The sequence below is a fragment of the Rhipicephalus sanguineus genome, chromosome 11 (genome assembly GCF_013339695.2).
Source record: "Rhipicephalus sanguineus isolate Rsan-2018 chromosome 11, BIME_Rsan_1.4, whole genome shotgun sequence".
Classification (NCBI taxonomy): Eukaryota; Metazoa; Arthropoda; class Arachnida; order Ixodida; family Ixodidae; genus Rhipicephalus; species Rhipicephalus sanguineus.
This window is the reverse complement of record NC_051186.1, coordinates 76,977,679-76,992,143: the sequence shown is the minus strand read 5'-3', so window position 1 is coordinate 76,992,143 and position 14,465 is coordinate 76,977,679. Positions and strand designations below refer to the sequence as shown.

The 14,465-nt window shown below is 45.5% G+C and overlaps 2 non-coding genes across 2 annotated transcripts; one reads left to right on the top strand and one right to left on the bottom strand.

Annotated features, from left to right (window-relative positions):
* Positions 1-8,924: 8,924 nt before the first annotated feature.
* Positions 8,925-8,996, bottom strand: Trnap-cgg (transfer RNA proline (anticodon CGG)). The gene has a single exon. It is a non-coding gene; the product is annotated as a tRNA-Pro (tRNA).
* Positions 8,997-12,984: 3,988 nt separating this feature from the next.
* On the top strand, positions 12,985-13,056 carry Trnap-cgg (transfer RNA proline (anticodon CGG)). Its single transcript has one exon. It is a non-coding gene; the product is annotated as a tRNA-Pro (tRNA).
* The last annotated feature ends 1,409 nt before the right edge of the window (positions 13,057-14,465 follow it).

Below are 14,465 nucleotides of genomic sequence, written 5' to 3'. Positions count from 1 at the left end.
CAACCAATCATTAACAGATAACGACCTATACGGAAGGAAAGAATGCGGGGCAGTTTAGCGTTATATTCGCCCACATTTTTTCAAGGAAAATTTGAGCTTACACAGTTTACGTAGGCTATTTACTTGGAGGAGCCGGAGGGGAGGAGTAAATGGCCACTTCACCGCTTTTACGTCCACCCCCCACCCCTGTTGGAAAAAGTAGAAGGGCAAAGAACGACACCTAGTATATAAATCCGTAGTCATTTATAATCTTATAACTATACACAACCAGCTCAATGTGGTTTGCTTAAGTATTAATCGACTGAACTTGGTCTTCTTCTTAAGAAAGACTTTATATCAAAGGGCTCTAACAGTGAAGAAATTGTCACTAGGCTTATCCTGAAGACTGCTGCGAAGTACCTTGCTTTGCCAGCCACATGTCTAGCTTAATAAGTTTGAATTTAAGGTACTAGAGTAATAGCAGGTTCTTCATACTCATCGTATCTACAACGCAAACTGAAACTGTGAAGTTTGCTGATGGAATGCACAGATGATCAGGTTAAACTTGGGTGTATTTTTAAACTCCACGGTAATATTTCCAAAATGTTATTAAACACTGCTGTGTTGTCGCGGTATAGGGCGGCCCAGCCTGCACAATCTGTTTGTGCAGATTCTTTCTTGATTTAAAACAGTTTTGAAAAGCAAGTCATCTGATCACCTCTATGAATATAAAAAATTGCCTCACATCATATATATATATATATATATATATATATATATATATATATATATATATATATATATGGAGCCCCCCCACTCGCGGACGAGTTGGTACGCCACTGTCCGAAGTCATGGTCTGATGAATTACGCTGTCTTTCTCGAATGCAGTAACGATACTTCCCAAAACGCCATCCCGCTGGAACAGAAGCTGTAATAAGGCATTTCCGCGCTGCGAGAACGAGAGGCCAGTTACGTCGAGCCGTAGCTGTCATCCCGCTAAGCTCATTAACGATACCGATATTCGACAGGCGCTTTCACCAGTCGCTCTTCTATCCCCGACACGAGGAGCACCCTTTATCAACCAGACTTAACGATGCGCCACAGATTAGCGCGTTCAATTGCGCCCTTCCCACCAGACTAAAAAAAAAATCTTACGTTTTACGGCATAGCGGGGGACTCCGAGGTTGACTTAGACCACCTATACAGGGTTCTTAACGCGCACCTAAGTCTAAGTGCGTGGGTGCCCGAGCAAAAATCGGAACAAAATCGTGTCCATCACGTTAACTCCTCGTAATTGAAAAAAAAACTCGAAAATAGCAAAAATGGTGACATTGGAACGTTAGAAAATTGGAGCGTCGTCAGGAGCGTCGTCTCGCTCCTGGCATGACTAGCAGAACATTTCATACCTCGAATGAAACGTGCAAACGTGAAACGTGAAACGTGAAACGTCCATGTTGCACTGGAATACGCACTCTTGTAAACGCTCGCAGAAACATGTTAGCTTGCCACAGTAGGGCCAAAATTAATGAAACAGTTGCTGCGCATGGTGTTCACGCCAGAGCAACGTTACTTGCCCAAACCAACGCCAGGCAACGCTCAGATCGCAATGCAAACTCGTGCGCAATTACTGCAAGTTTTCGAAAGCCAAGCATGGGATCCCAAAGCGGCACGTCACGATGTTATTTACGATCCGCCAAGCTGGGTAATTCACAAAGATTGTTGAATTAAATTTCTAAATAGCAACTCTAATGAAACATCTCTAATACAAAAGTTGAAGCGGTTCTTGCGAAACATCGGGTTATTTCATCCATGCTAAGATAACTTCCATTTTTAATAATTTCCCAGCAATTCTCCGAAGTGCACGAAATTTCAAAAATATCATGTCACTGCCGCCTGACGCGCAGGTCTTCTAGTGTCTTCACATGTAAGTTGAACTAATTATACCGCTAAAAAAAATCTTCGACGAAAAAGTTCGGCAGATCCCACGTACCGTGGGAATCGATGTTATGCGAAGCATGCGCAGGAAGGTGACTGTGTCGCAAATTTTCACAGTGGGCGAAACTTTACGGAATGACGCTAGAGAAACGTGCAAATGGTATCCGCACACACATATTTTGAAGAGTCGCACATGTGTTATATAACCAGTTGCTTACAGTTGCTTAACGATGCCAACAGCAACATAGCTGTTACCAACAGCAGACGCAGTAAGCTGATATGTAGGGCTTATATTCTTCAATACAGGATAGCGCGAATTCTGATAGGAAAATGAAGGAACACAGATGCACAGGACAGGCGTAACTCGCAACTAAGCTTTATTCAGTAGAGTTTCCCTAGATATATACACAGCCGAGTGGCACGCGCAGGCTCACTGCACGTACGTTACAGTCACAGTTGCAGTTGTTTGAGTTGCGTTACAGTTGTTATGCTTAACTTATCCGTTATGACGGAGAGCGCACGCACGTTTCACGAACCCGTGCGCATGGGTGGAAGGTTCTTGGCAGTTCCTAATAATAATATCTGGGGTTAAACGTCCCAAAACCACGATATGATTATGAGAGACGCCGTAGAGGAGGGCTCCGGAAATTTCGACAACAGGGTTCTTTAACGTGCACCTAACCTAAGCACACGGGCTTCAAACATTTTCGTCTCCATCGAAAATGCAGGCGCCGCGGCCGGGATTTGATCCCGCGACCTTCGGGCCAGCAGTCGAGCGCCATAACCACTAGACCACCATGGCGGGGCTCCCTTGGCAGTTCTTTAATAAGGTCATCATAACCGTGATCAGTGAGCACCAGCAGCTGGACAGGACTTGTTATCGGATCCGTTCGTCATCGCGGCCACGAACGGTCTAAGTGCAGTGAAGTGCGAGGTGTAGTAGAGATGGTGCAAACCGCAGATGGCTTTTACGAAGAAATGATCTATGATGCCTCCTGTCCTGGACGTGGCACCGAGGTCTTGTGATGCCCTGTCCACATCCAAGCCGACTTTCATGCCGTCTAAGAACCAGGCGTTGTTGGGTTTTGATAAATCAATGCTGAAGTCACCGGTAATCATGAGGGACATGGTCCTCTCGGCAGAGTGATTGTAGGAAACGTTGAAGGAAGGAAGGAAGGAAGGAAGGAAGGAAGGAAGGAAGGAAGGAAAATAACTTTATTGCGTCCTGCAGAACGCGACTGGGTCGCGCACCCGGCTCAGTCCCACGTAGGGACCGGCAAGGCGAGCCTGCCGGTCACCTCGCGGGCCCGCTGACCCCGGTTTTTGCGTAATCCACGTAGTCGACGTTGCAGACCACGTGGACGAGTGGATGGTAACCCAGCGTCTTCCAGGGGTGCTCTGTCTTCAGCTCCCTAACTTTCCATGCGTCGGCCGCTGTGGTGTAGCGGCTACGGTGCTCGGCTGCTGACCCGAAGGTCGCGGGTTCGATCCCAGCCGCGGTGGTCGCATTTCGATGGAGGCGAGATGCTAGAGGACCGTGTACTGTGCAATGTCAGTGCGGGTTAAAGAATACCAGATGGTCAAAATTTCAGGAGCCCTTCACTACGGCGTCTCTCATATTCATATCGTGGTTTTGGGAAATCAAACCTCAACAATTATTATTATTATCACTTTCCCTCCGCGTTAATGTGTATGTTCGCGGTTACTGCGTTGATTGACGCTATGTTATCACCTGTGGCACATACCCGCATAACATGAACTCTGGTATGCGGGTATGTGCCACACGTGACTGAGAGAAAGGGTTTCATGACGTACGCGACAGGTATTTTGCGTTATTCATGTCATCACCAGTGAATCGTGTTCGTCATACACTTATTCTATGCTATGCAAATTTTGGTATATTACAACCTATGGAGACGACTGGGAGAGCGCCCAGACGTAGGCGGCTAGATAGATAGAGAGATAGATAGATACGTAGATAGAAACGCCCAAAGTGTCTGAGGTTCGCTAAGAAATGCTTCGCATTTAAAATGCGGCCGCCACGTGCGAATGCGATACGGGACAGGCGACAGTATTTGACGCAGCGAAAGCATTTTTTTTTTCTTTTCATTTCGGACCAACGAAGAAAGACGATGAAGGAGGAAAGGATAATAGTGTGATGAAATACTGAAATAAAAACAATTATTGTGCGCAATTGTTTCCCGTTTTTTGTTCGGTGTGGGTAACGGACACGCTTCAAGGAAGGAAAGTCTGGAAGGACGCCCTTTACTTATTAGGAACGTGCGAATATTGAGCTCGGCCGAGCGAACGGAGATGGGCAAAAAGCTGCGAGATTATTCACAGTTGGCATCCTGGACCTAGGGCAAATGGTTTCACACTGGTGCGAAATTGCGAAACGGTCAAGGTGGCAGGCACGTTCATAAAGCCGCGTCAGCGGACGAAGGATGTGAATGAATCTCTCAGAACTGACAACCTCGATTTCGTGGCAGTTAATTCCCATGCAAGCGTGCGTGACGTGAGTGACGGGACAGGTGTTTCCAGCACAAATGTTTGGCAAGGGCTCAAGAGTGGAGCACTCTACCCTTATCGTGTTCACTAGCATCAGTATTTGGAAGAGAGGAATCTTCAAAGCCGTCTTGATTTCTGCAACTGGATTCGATAGAGCCAGAGGATAATCCAGGCTTCCTGAAGATCATAAACTGGTCCTATGGAGCCCTCGTTTCTGATAATGCCTAGGCCAACCTTCACAACGGCCATTAATTAACCACGACAAACACCGACTATGATATGAAACTTTGAGCGCAAATAAACGACTAGCCCACCTAGCTATCCTGTTAAAATCCTCACTGGCTGTAACGGTCACAACACCAAGCGGTCTTTCAGTGTTTGGTGAGGGATTTACGCCGGCAAGATTATACGGCCCAGTCTTTTTTGAAGAAACGCTCACCGGAGATGGCTACGTCAGGATAATACTGAATGGCCCACTGAATAACTTTATCTGGAACCGTACACCAGCGCACCGCGGGAATGTCTGGTTCCAGCAAGACCGGGTTGCTCGAACGTGGCCTGGCTCGCTAGGAAACCAAATTAGACTCTGCCAATTCTTGTTTTACAGCGAAAGCTGTTATGAGATCATTTCTCCGGCCGTTTTTGGCGCCGTAGTTGTCCGCCGCCGCCGCCGCCGCCGCTGCCGCCGCCGCTGCCGCCGCCGCCGCCGCCGCCGCCGCCGGTGTCCGTAACCAGTATCGCTCGAAATAAGAAAAAGAACTAAATAAGAAAAAAAATTCCAGGATGGAACGAGGTTCGAACCTGGGCCCCTTTGCGTGGGAGCCTGTATTCAACCTCTGAGCCATGCCGGTGCTTGAAACTGCTTTGCAAAAAGGTCCTATACAGGCTTCATGTCGGGAAGGAACCACATTAGCCTATGCAATATAGCGTGGTAGAAGAATAAAATAAGCACCAAGCGTCGCACAACGCGAATTCTGTAACCAGGCGTCAAACAATTGCGAATTGCGCAACGAGTAGGTTGTTGAATGCTTCCAACCCATTACAAAAAAGCTCCGCCATAATTCTTCATCGTCATCAGGCGCAGAATCAACAAAGTGCGCATAATCCCTTACATGCGTTTAGCAGGTACCAACGCTCTCTGTAGAATGACGAAAAATGGCACAGTGCCTGCTGCCCTACTTCTAAAAAATTACAATTATTTATAGCGTAGTGGGTTCCTCGCAAGTGCACTTGCATTGGTTGCCAAGGAAGCCCATAAGCGCATGATCCACTTCCTCGGGGTCTCAGTAAGATTACAATGATTTATAGCGTAGTGGGTTCCTCGCAAGTGCACTTGTATTGGTTGCCAAGGAAGCCCATAAGCGCATGATCCATTACCTCGGGGTCTCAATAAAGTTATTCGCCCCCCCCCCCCCCCGGTCTCTCTTCCACGTCAACGTATACAGCATGACGGGAGAGGGAAATAGCGACCGGGCGTCACCCAATGCAAATTACATAACTGGTGGGCCGTTTAAAGATTCCAACCCATTACAAAGGGCTGAGCCATAATTCTTCATCGTCATCAGTCGTCACGTCAACAAAGTGCACATAATGCCTTACAGACGTGTAGCTGGTGCCTCGCTTCTCCATAGAATGACGAATAATGGCTTAGTGGGCGCTTCCGAACTTAGCGTAGTGGGTACCTTTCTAGTGTACTTGTATTGTAGCCCCAAGAGAGCTTAACGGGCTCCAGAAACGCCGCTCTTCCAGCTTTCGCTGTGACTGTGCTGCGGTTTCAGCGCAGGCCTGGCGTTTTTTTTTTCCTATAAAGATACATTAAAGAACATGTTTACACCGAAGTGACGACAACGCCCGAATGTCTATAGGGTATAAAGTAGCAGACCTGTGTCACTCTGACACACCGGTCCACGCTGCGAAACGCGATAAAAAAATCACAGCATATCCACGGAGTGAATGATAATGAGTTGGCGAAGCTGCGGAGGTTCATCGGTAAACCGTGAATCTTCCGTGAATTCTGCCCAACCGACGTGAGATCAGGCGCGTTTATACTAAAGGTTCGATGAGTTATGACGACTTGCAGCTCACTTTAATTTTGCATGTACGCTGTGAATTTTCATTGTTTAGAAAACCATTGCTTTAGAAAAATCTGGCATCTTTCGTTAAGCCGCTGGCGTCTTTTCGTTTTGCTTTATAAACATCTGGCGTTCTTTCGTTTTGCTTTTACAAAACATCTGGCGTCTTTCGTTGGTTTATTTCATCAATCAACGGCGTTTTGAACAAAATATTTATTGTTTAATCACGCACAGGAGAAATCTCACCAGGCACTACCTTGGAGGTAAACAATGGCTGCTAATGGGAATGAGAGACAGAAGAAGTCGGCTTTTAGCTAACACTTACACTTCTACTTCTACTAACGTTTCCTACTGGAACATGCCAATGGCTGCTAATGGGGAATGAGAGACAGAAGAATTCGGCTTTTAGTTAACGCGCACGCTGCGAATTTTTTATTGTTCAACAACGCACAGGAAAAACCTCCCACCGGCACCACCTTGGAGGTCAAAGCGTAAGACTTGTTACGGACTACGACTACTACTACTGCTACTACTACGACGACGACGACTACGAGGGACGAACGGGTGACGCCTTAAGGAGCTTCGCCCCTAAAAAAATGTGGTGACTTCGTGTAGGTTGTGCATAGGGCTCATGGGTGGCTTTTTAAGCACAACTGCCCATGAAGTTTCAACAAAAGCATTTTGGACGCTGCAGTTTCAATGATCTCTTTCTAATACCTAGCTTTCTAAGACCTAGTAAAGCGTATTCGAGAGCTTACGCAAGCACCAGTGATAACGCTGGAAGGTTCGATGAATGATGTATAAAAGACGACGCGTTCAACCGATGATCAGTTTACTCGACGGCCGACCACTGTTCTCTCCGATATCAGTGCGCAGCTTGTATCGCTTCTATTTGGAGTACTGATTTTCTGGGCACGAGTTAGCCCAAATAAAGAGCTTCGTATTTCCCAGTCTTGCCACAGCATTCTTAACCGTCACAACCACGTGACAATACTATCGTCTGTGGTGTGAATAATGATGCTGTTGCTGGCCGGCCATATTGCCAAAATATTTGCGATAGCCTACTATCAGCTTAGCTTAATTTATAGGCAATTTTCGGCGAGAGAAATGAAATATTTCCGCAGTGAAGTTGGCGGAATACGTCCATCAAAAAATTCATATCTAAAAGCAACCTTACAAGTTACACCTTACACCTTACACCTTACAATTAACGAACTAAGTTATTGGTATTTTTTATTTTGAAATCATGAAATGCAGTATAAATTTGAAGCCGCGCACTTCCACCGCATGTAACGGTTTCCTTTCCGCTACAGCTGAACAGTTTGACTTTACGATCACGTGTCAGCAAGCACTCTGGTGAACAACACAGGCATGTCAACTTTCTTGCCCTTCAGCCTGCTCCTCCGGCTACACTATGTACCACGCGCGCGGTGAACCAAGTTTATTCTGCAATGAGTTCGCGCTGTTGATTTTATACTATTGACAGTACCGTCCAATTTACTATCGATAGCGCTATCGATAGTATTTGTTACCATCGATTGTTCGATAGTGACTCGGCTATCGATATTATTCATAGTACCATCGGTAGCTCTCCATCACTATACTGTTTTCAGTCGACCTGTGTGCGCGGAGCAGCCGGTACGAATTCGTTCAAATTACATTTGAAGGCACTGAAAGATCTGCGCGTCAGCCGACAGTCACGTTATATTTTCGAAATTTCGAGCACTTTAAAGAAAGGCTGGAAAAAATATTAAGCAGGGAAGTTGTCTTAGCGTGGATGAAATAATCCGATGTATCGCAAGAAGCTAAACCTTCCTACCATTCCGTTCGCATTGATCACTCCCACAAAGTTGGAATCACTTCCTGTCGCACTGATTACTGTTATCATATTTTTACTCCGCGCACATCATAGGATTGGAACCGCCTTCCCGGAGGCATCGCCATCATTGAAGACCACGAACATTTTAAAACAACACTAACTAACACTGTATAAATAGGAGACAAAGAACTTTTATCTTTATTTATTGTTTGCTGCTGTTCTTGTTTGCTTTTTACTTCTATTTTTTTACTCACCCCCCCTCCCTCTGTAATGACTTTGGCATTGAGGGTATAAATAAATGAAATGAAATGGGAAAGCTCTTCAACTTTTTTATTGAAGGCTTTTAGGCTAGTTACTATTTTAAAACTTAAGTCAGCAATCTATCTTAATTACCTTGCTTTGCGGATTGCAAATAATTTCTTGACTTGGTGCATGTATCGCTCAGAAAAACACTGGGCCGATTCCACACGCTTAGCGCCGATGTTTGTTTTGTTAATACTTGGCGCAAGTTAGCTGTAGTAACCTGTATGTTTGCTGTGAAGCGGCGAAGATGTATAAAAAAAGCAGTATCACTCCTAGCAGAGAAAAAAAAATAAGTAAAAAACAATCTCGGGCTCGTCCGGGATTTGAACCCGGGACCTCTCGCACCCGAAGCGAGAATCATACCCCTAGACCAACGAGCCGAGCTGGTATGCAGTGAACAGCTACACAATATCAAAAAGCTCTATCAGAACGAAATAATGCAGACGTAATACCGTACATTAGGTGTGCAGGTAGACCTACGACTACAGTTGCAGGTGAAGGGAGCGGCATGTACGTGTCGATATGCAAATGGACAGCGTGGCATGGTTCTCGAAATCATTGCATGAACAATGCGTAGTATTAAACGACTGCCATGCATTACAGAAATACACTTACGCACTCGACCAGGAGGCAAGAAATGCAGGCGACTTCAGGACGACGAAGTCTGGCAAAAAAAAAAGCAGGAAAAGAAAAACTTACAAGACACAGAGAAAGGCAAAGCAAAAAAGAGACAATTTAGCGGTATTGTCTACAGTCGATCGTCCCGCTTAACACGTCTGCGCTGCGAGACTCGCGAGACGTGACACGCCTAGCCCTTGCAGTGAAAGTGATAAATTGCTAGAACTGCTTTATGATATCTTGTTTATGTGTGACTTGTTAAATCAACCGCAATTATCGGTGAAAGCACATGCACAGTATAACTCGTTGTTGGGCTAGTTGGTGCATTGCATCAAGGAAATATATCCAGCCAAAAACGGACGAACACAGGAAACGGTGAAGGAGACAGGAAAGCGGCTAGACTACCAACTCTTTAATCACCAAAGCGAGGCTCAAATATTAACACTCATGCGGTCACATGGTTATATCACAATCGCCTTCACATCAATCGTACCAACCAAATAGGCATAACACAAAACATGGCATGCAAATTACTCTGTGTCATCTTCGCGTCCTTATTTTGCTTCTCGAGATTATAAAAAAGATTGCAGGAAATCTTGTTCCATTCTGCGCAACGCCACAGAGCTATCACTGCAACACGCTTCGCCCTTCTTTGCAATGTGAAAGGCGACGAGCATTTCACGCGCCATTTTTTCATGACTTCGGCCCAAAATTCTCATTTCATTCAGTACCGGCTTACGTTTGCATTGTTTACAGTGAAGGGCCAGATTTGATCCTGTTCCCTTTTTTAACTATTTGAAATGTTCCCACGCTCTAGGGTTTACACGACGAGCCGTCTGGCCTATGTAAACCATCCCGCAAGTCAGTGGTATCTCGTATACGACTCAAACAGCACAATCCTCAAAGATATGGCCATGCTTCGTATCGATAGGTTAGCAAAAAAATTGGAGCTTACTCAGACTCACTCAAGAAAGATATTTTGCTGTGAGGGCTCACTCGGACTCAGACTCACCAAAAGTTTCCTCAAGCGGACTCACTCGAAGTAATACTCACTAAACTTTTTCTCAACCGGACTCACTCAGACTCAAACTCATCAACATATTACTCAGCCGGACTCACTCAGACTCAGACTCACAGTTTCACTTGAGCCTGAGTGAGCCGACTCATGAGTCCGTTGGCGTAAAATTAGCTTTTTCGATTATGGTGTCAATCCTTTTTAATGCCAATATCTTACATAATCGGTGCTCTACGATACACCTTTTGATCTCGCACCTTCAAATACGAGTCATCGTCATACATCATATATCATCATTATCACATATCGATTCAGTAAGGACATCTTTATGAAATACGCGACTCACACGAGATATCTTTATCAAGGACTTCCCATGAAAGAGCTTGCGGAGGAGGTCAAGGCACCCCTTTCCCTAACTCACGCCTCTGATCAATAAATATTGAGGCGGAGCATGAATGCTAGTGCGCTGAGATAAGTGCAACTAGATTTGAGTATAAACGTAAGCCTATATAACGCTGATAGTAATGCTGAAGATGAGTAGATAGGACCATAAGTCGGCAACAAATGGTGAAGCTCAACACGGACTCACTAAGGAAATATATTTTGCGCTTTGAGCTCACTCAGACTCAGACTCACCGATACTTTCCTCAACTGGACTCAATCGTACTCAGACTAACTAAAATTTTCTTCAACCGGACTCACCCAGACCCAAACTCACCAAAATATTACTCACCCGGACTCACTCAGACTTAGACTCACGGCGCGATCTGAGACTGAGTAAGTCTGAGTGAGTCGACTCGTGAGTGAGTTTTCCGACCTATGTTCGTATCACACTGTGGTTTCTTGTTTCGTCCAATACGTGCGCATAAGCCACTCAGCTTCCTTGGTGCCGAGAACACTACAGGCACGCCATACCTGACAGCAACCTTTTTCAGGCCATGCGCAACTCGGTGCGAATAGGGAACTACTTGCGGTCTCGTGTGCTCAGGCCAAGCCTTTGTGTTTTTTTTTTTCATTTCCAAACCTTTTCAAACCTGACCTTGGGGAGCCGGAGGCCCCCCAAGGTCAGGTTTCTGGCTCCGCCCACGATGCGACCGGGAGTCGAAGTCCCGCCGAGATGTCGTGGACCCTCTGGATGGCCTGCAGCTGAGTGTGGAGATTGCCGCTCTGCCGAAAATAAATTGCGTATGCATTGTGAGCCTACGATTTGACTATTTTCTTGTAAAAATGAACATGACTGACTGCAAAATTAAATATTTAATTACACTCTAATTCCGATTGATTACTAAAGCTCACCAAACCCATCATGTTAATTCGTTTTCTTCCTTGGAATGTAATATCGAGTGCCGTAGAATTTTCTTTCGCTAATTTGACACATATGCCATCACTCGATCATAATTTGCGCCTGAAGGAGACATTTCTAATCTTGAGTAGAGATGACCCGCTGACAAATCATATTCTGTTAAAAACGGTGATCTAATCAAATGTATAGTTGCCTTTGTTGCTACGTGTATATATTTATCATCGATGGAAAAACCTTGCCGGTGATATGTGCCCGCTTACCATAACAGCAGTAGAATAAGTAAGCATGGGAATACGTCGAGCAGACTGACGTGCAGGGATGAGCTGTGTAATGGACGAGGTAATGAAATTTGTCAGTCTTCCGGTGGTCAGATGAGCCAAGTTTGCCTATATTGCGTTGAGCTAATTCTGCGTAGTTTCGTTCTGCTTATCCGCTAATTCTCTCCGCCCTTCCACCGAACCTTTAGGCTATTTTTTTTTTCCATAAGCGCCTGCAACATGTACATGCAGGGGCCGTCGGCAGTTTACATAAAAAATGTTGGCAACAGCGCTTCCATGAAACTTTGGTCAATATTCTGGTGTTAAAATCAATAGCAATCCGCCGTGTTCAGTAGATTGATAAGCTAACATTTCCGTGTGTCATTTTTTAAAGCTTTATCCCCTTTGTTTGTTTTTTTGCGTATCCTTAAATTTGAGTGAGAAAGAGAGACTCTTTACTGGAAAAAGTTTTTTGCCACCGTGTACATATCCGCTGGCATGCTAATGTGTATAGGGATGGGAAACGGTATTAAAAGATTCTAGAAATATAAAAAGAACGAGTATAAACAAATGTTGAAATTTTACCCATCTTGTCTAAAACTGTACATATACTACATATATAGAAGGTACTGATTGTGTTATTCATGAATATTAGACCATTTATGTGATGGTTGCCTAGTATCATTTATTTATTCATTGCTTTGTTTTGAATAAAATCTTTCTCCCTTTATTATGTATTTCAGAGTTTTATTTGACTCTGCTGTGATGGTCCACAAGCGTGTTTCCGTTGGTTTTGTTCATTCCCAGGTGATGAAGGCCAGTAAAGCTGTGAAATGCAGCCTTTTTCACTTCACACCTAACAACGTCTATGTGTACTCTTATGTGCTTGTCATGTTGTTGGATAAACTCAACGCAGCTAAAAAATAAACTCCCGCTCGACTTTACAAGTGCATTCATGTGATGCATGGTCGTCGTTTATTACCATGCATTGTTGATTCATTGATTTCCAGCAGCATGCCACGCTGTCCATTTGCAAGAGAGACGTACACTGCTTCCTTTACCAGCAACAAGCCGTAGGCTTACCTGCAGACCTGATGTATGGTACGGCGAGCGCGTAGTTTCTTTCGACAGATATTTTTTTTTATATTATATAGGTGTTCACTACATGCCAGCGCGGCTCGTTGGTCTAGGGGTATGATTCTCGCTTCGGGTGCGAGAGGTCCCGGGTTCAAATCCCGGACGAGCCCGAGGATTTTTTTTTTCTGCAGGAGGTTAGTTTTTTTCCCCCTTTGTACATTCGTACCGCTCCGCAGCAAACGTACAAGGTACTGCAGCTAACTTGCGCCAAGTCTTACAAAATCAAACATAGACGTTACGCGTGTAAATTTGGTGCAGTATTGTTATCAGCCGATTGGTATCACGTAATATTCCGCCAAACCACCAAGCTGGGTAATAAGACAGGTTGCTTATTGAACTTCTAAAATGGCCGATTTAACGGAAAATCTTCAATGCAAAAACTGTATCACTTGTTCAGCGCCCTAACATTATTTCACGTGTGCTAACTGCCCTGTTTAATTTTTTTCATTTTTTCTTGAAGTGGGCGAAACTTTAAAAAAATACCACGTGACATGCCGTCTAATGCTATAAGCTCTTAATGCCCTCAAAAGCAAGTTCAACGGATTAGCGAAGGCTGCTCAGCGTACAGAGGTCGATTGAACAGATTATCGGTGACTTCGATAGACATTTAGTGGTCGTAAAAGCGTACCGTTTTTTTTTTTTTTTAATAGCTGGCTCGCCAGGTTCTTAAGCTGGGGCGAAGTCCTGCGCCATACGCGTAACCTTAGTTCCATAGGCGGCCGCTACAGGCGCAGCTCGCGCGAAAGAGAAGTCTTCTTCCTCTTGTTCTTCGAGCGCCTTGATGATGATATTAGCTCAGGCAAAACCACATATAGCATAGCCAACTGTAGCATGCGCACGCTGGCGCGAAAGAGAAGTCTTCTTCCTCTTGTTCATCGAGCATCTTGATGATGATAATAACGCAGGCAAAACCACAATAGCAGAGCCATCTGTAGCATGCGGCGCTCGCTCCAAGCCGACGCTTGCTTTAGTTTGATAGGAAGCCGCTAGAGGGCCACAACTGTGCGCTTCCTCTCTCTTTCGACAGTCGTCAGTCAGTGCGCTTCGATATTAATAACATGAACGAAGAAGACAAGGCGGCGGAGCGGAGGGCTCGCAACGCAGCAGCATGCGGGCTCGCCGCCAAGACCCTGCGGTGAGAGCTCGCGAGGCCGCAGGGAGACGTCAGCGTCGGGCGGACCCCGAGATACAAGCCCGCGAAGCCGAAGCAGTGCGGACGCGGCGGCAAGAGAACCTCGAAGAGGTAAGGGCGCGGGATGCAGCGGCCAAGCGCCGAAAGTTGTCGCTACCTGAAGTTGGTGGCGCCGACGCGCGCTTCAAGCGCGGTTTCCTCGACCACACGTTCGGCCACAGCTGTAAAGTCTGCGACCGCTTGTGGTTCTACAACAACCTGACCACAATCGCTACTACACCAACGTTTCACGTCTTTATATGACAGTAGAGGAATTATCTCCGAGCCAGCTCCTCAATCATCATTCACTTCGTGGATATGGCGTGATTTTTTGTTAGGATGTTCGAC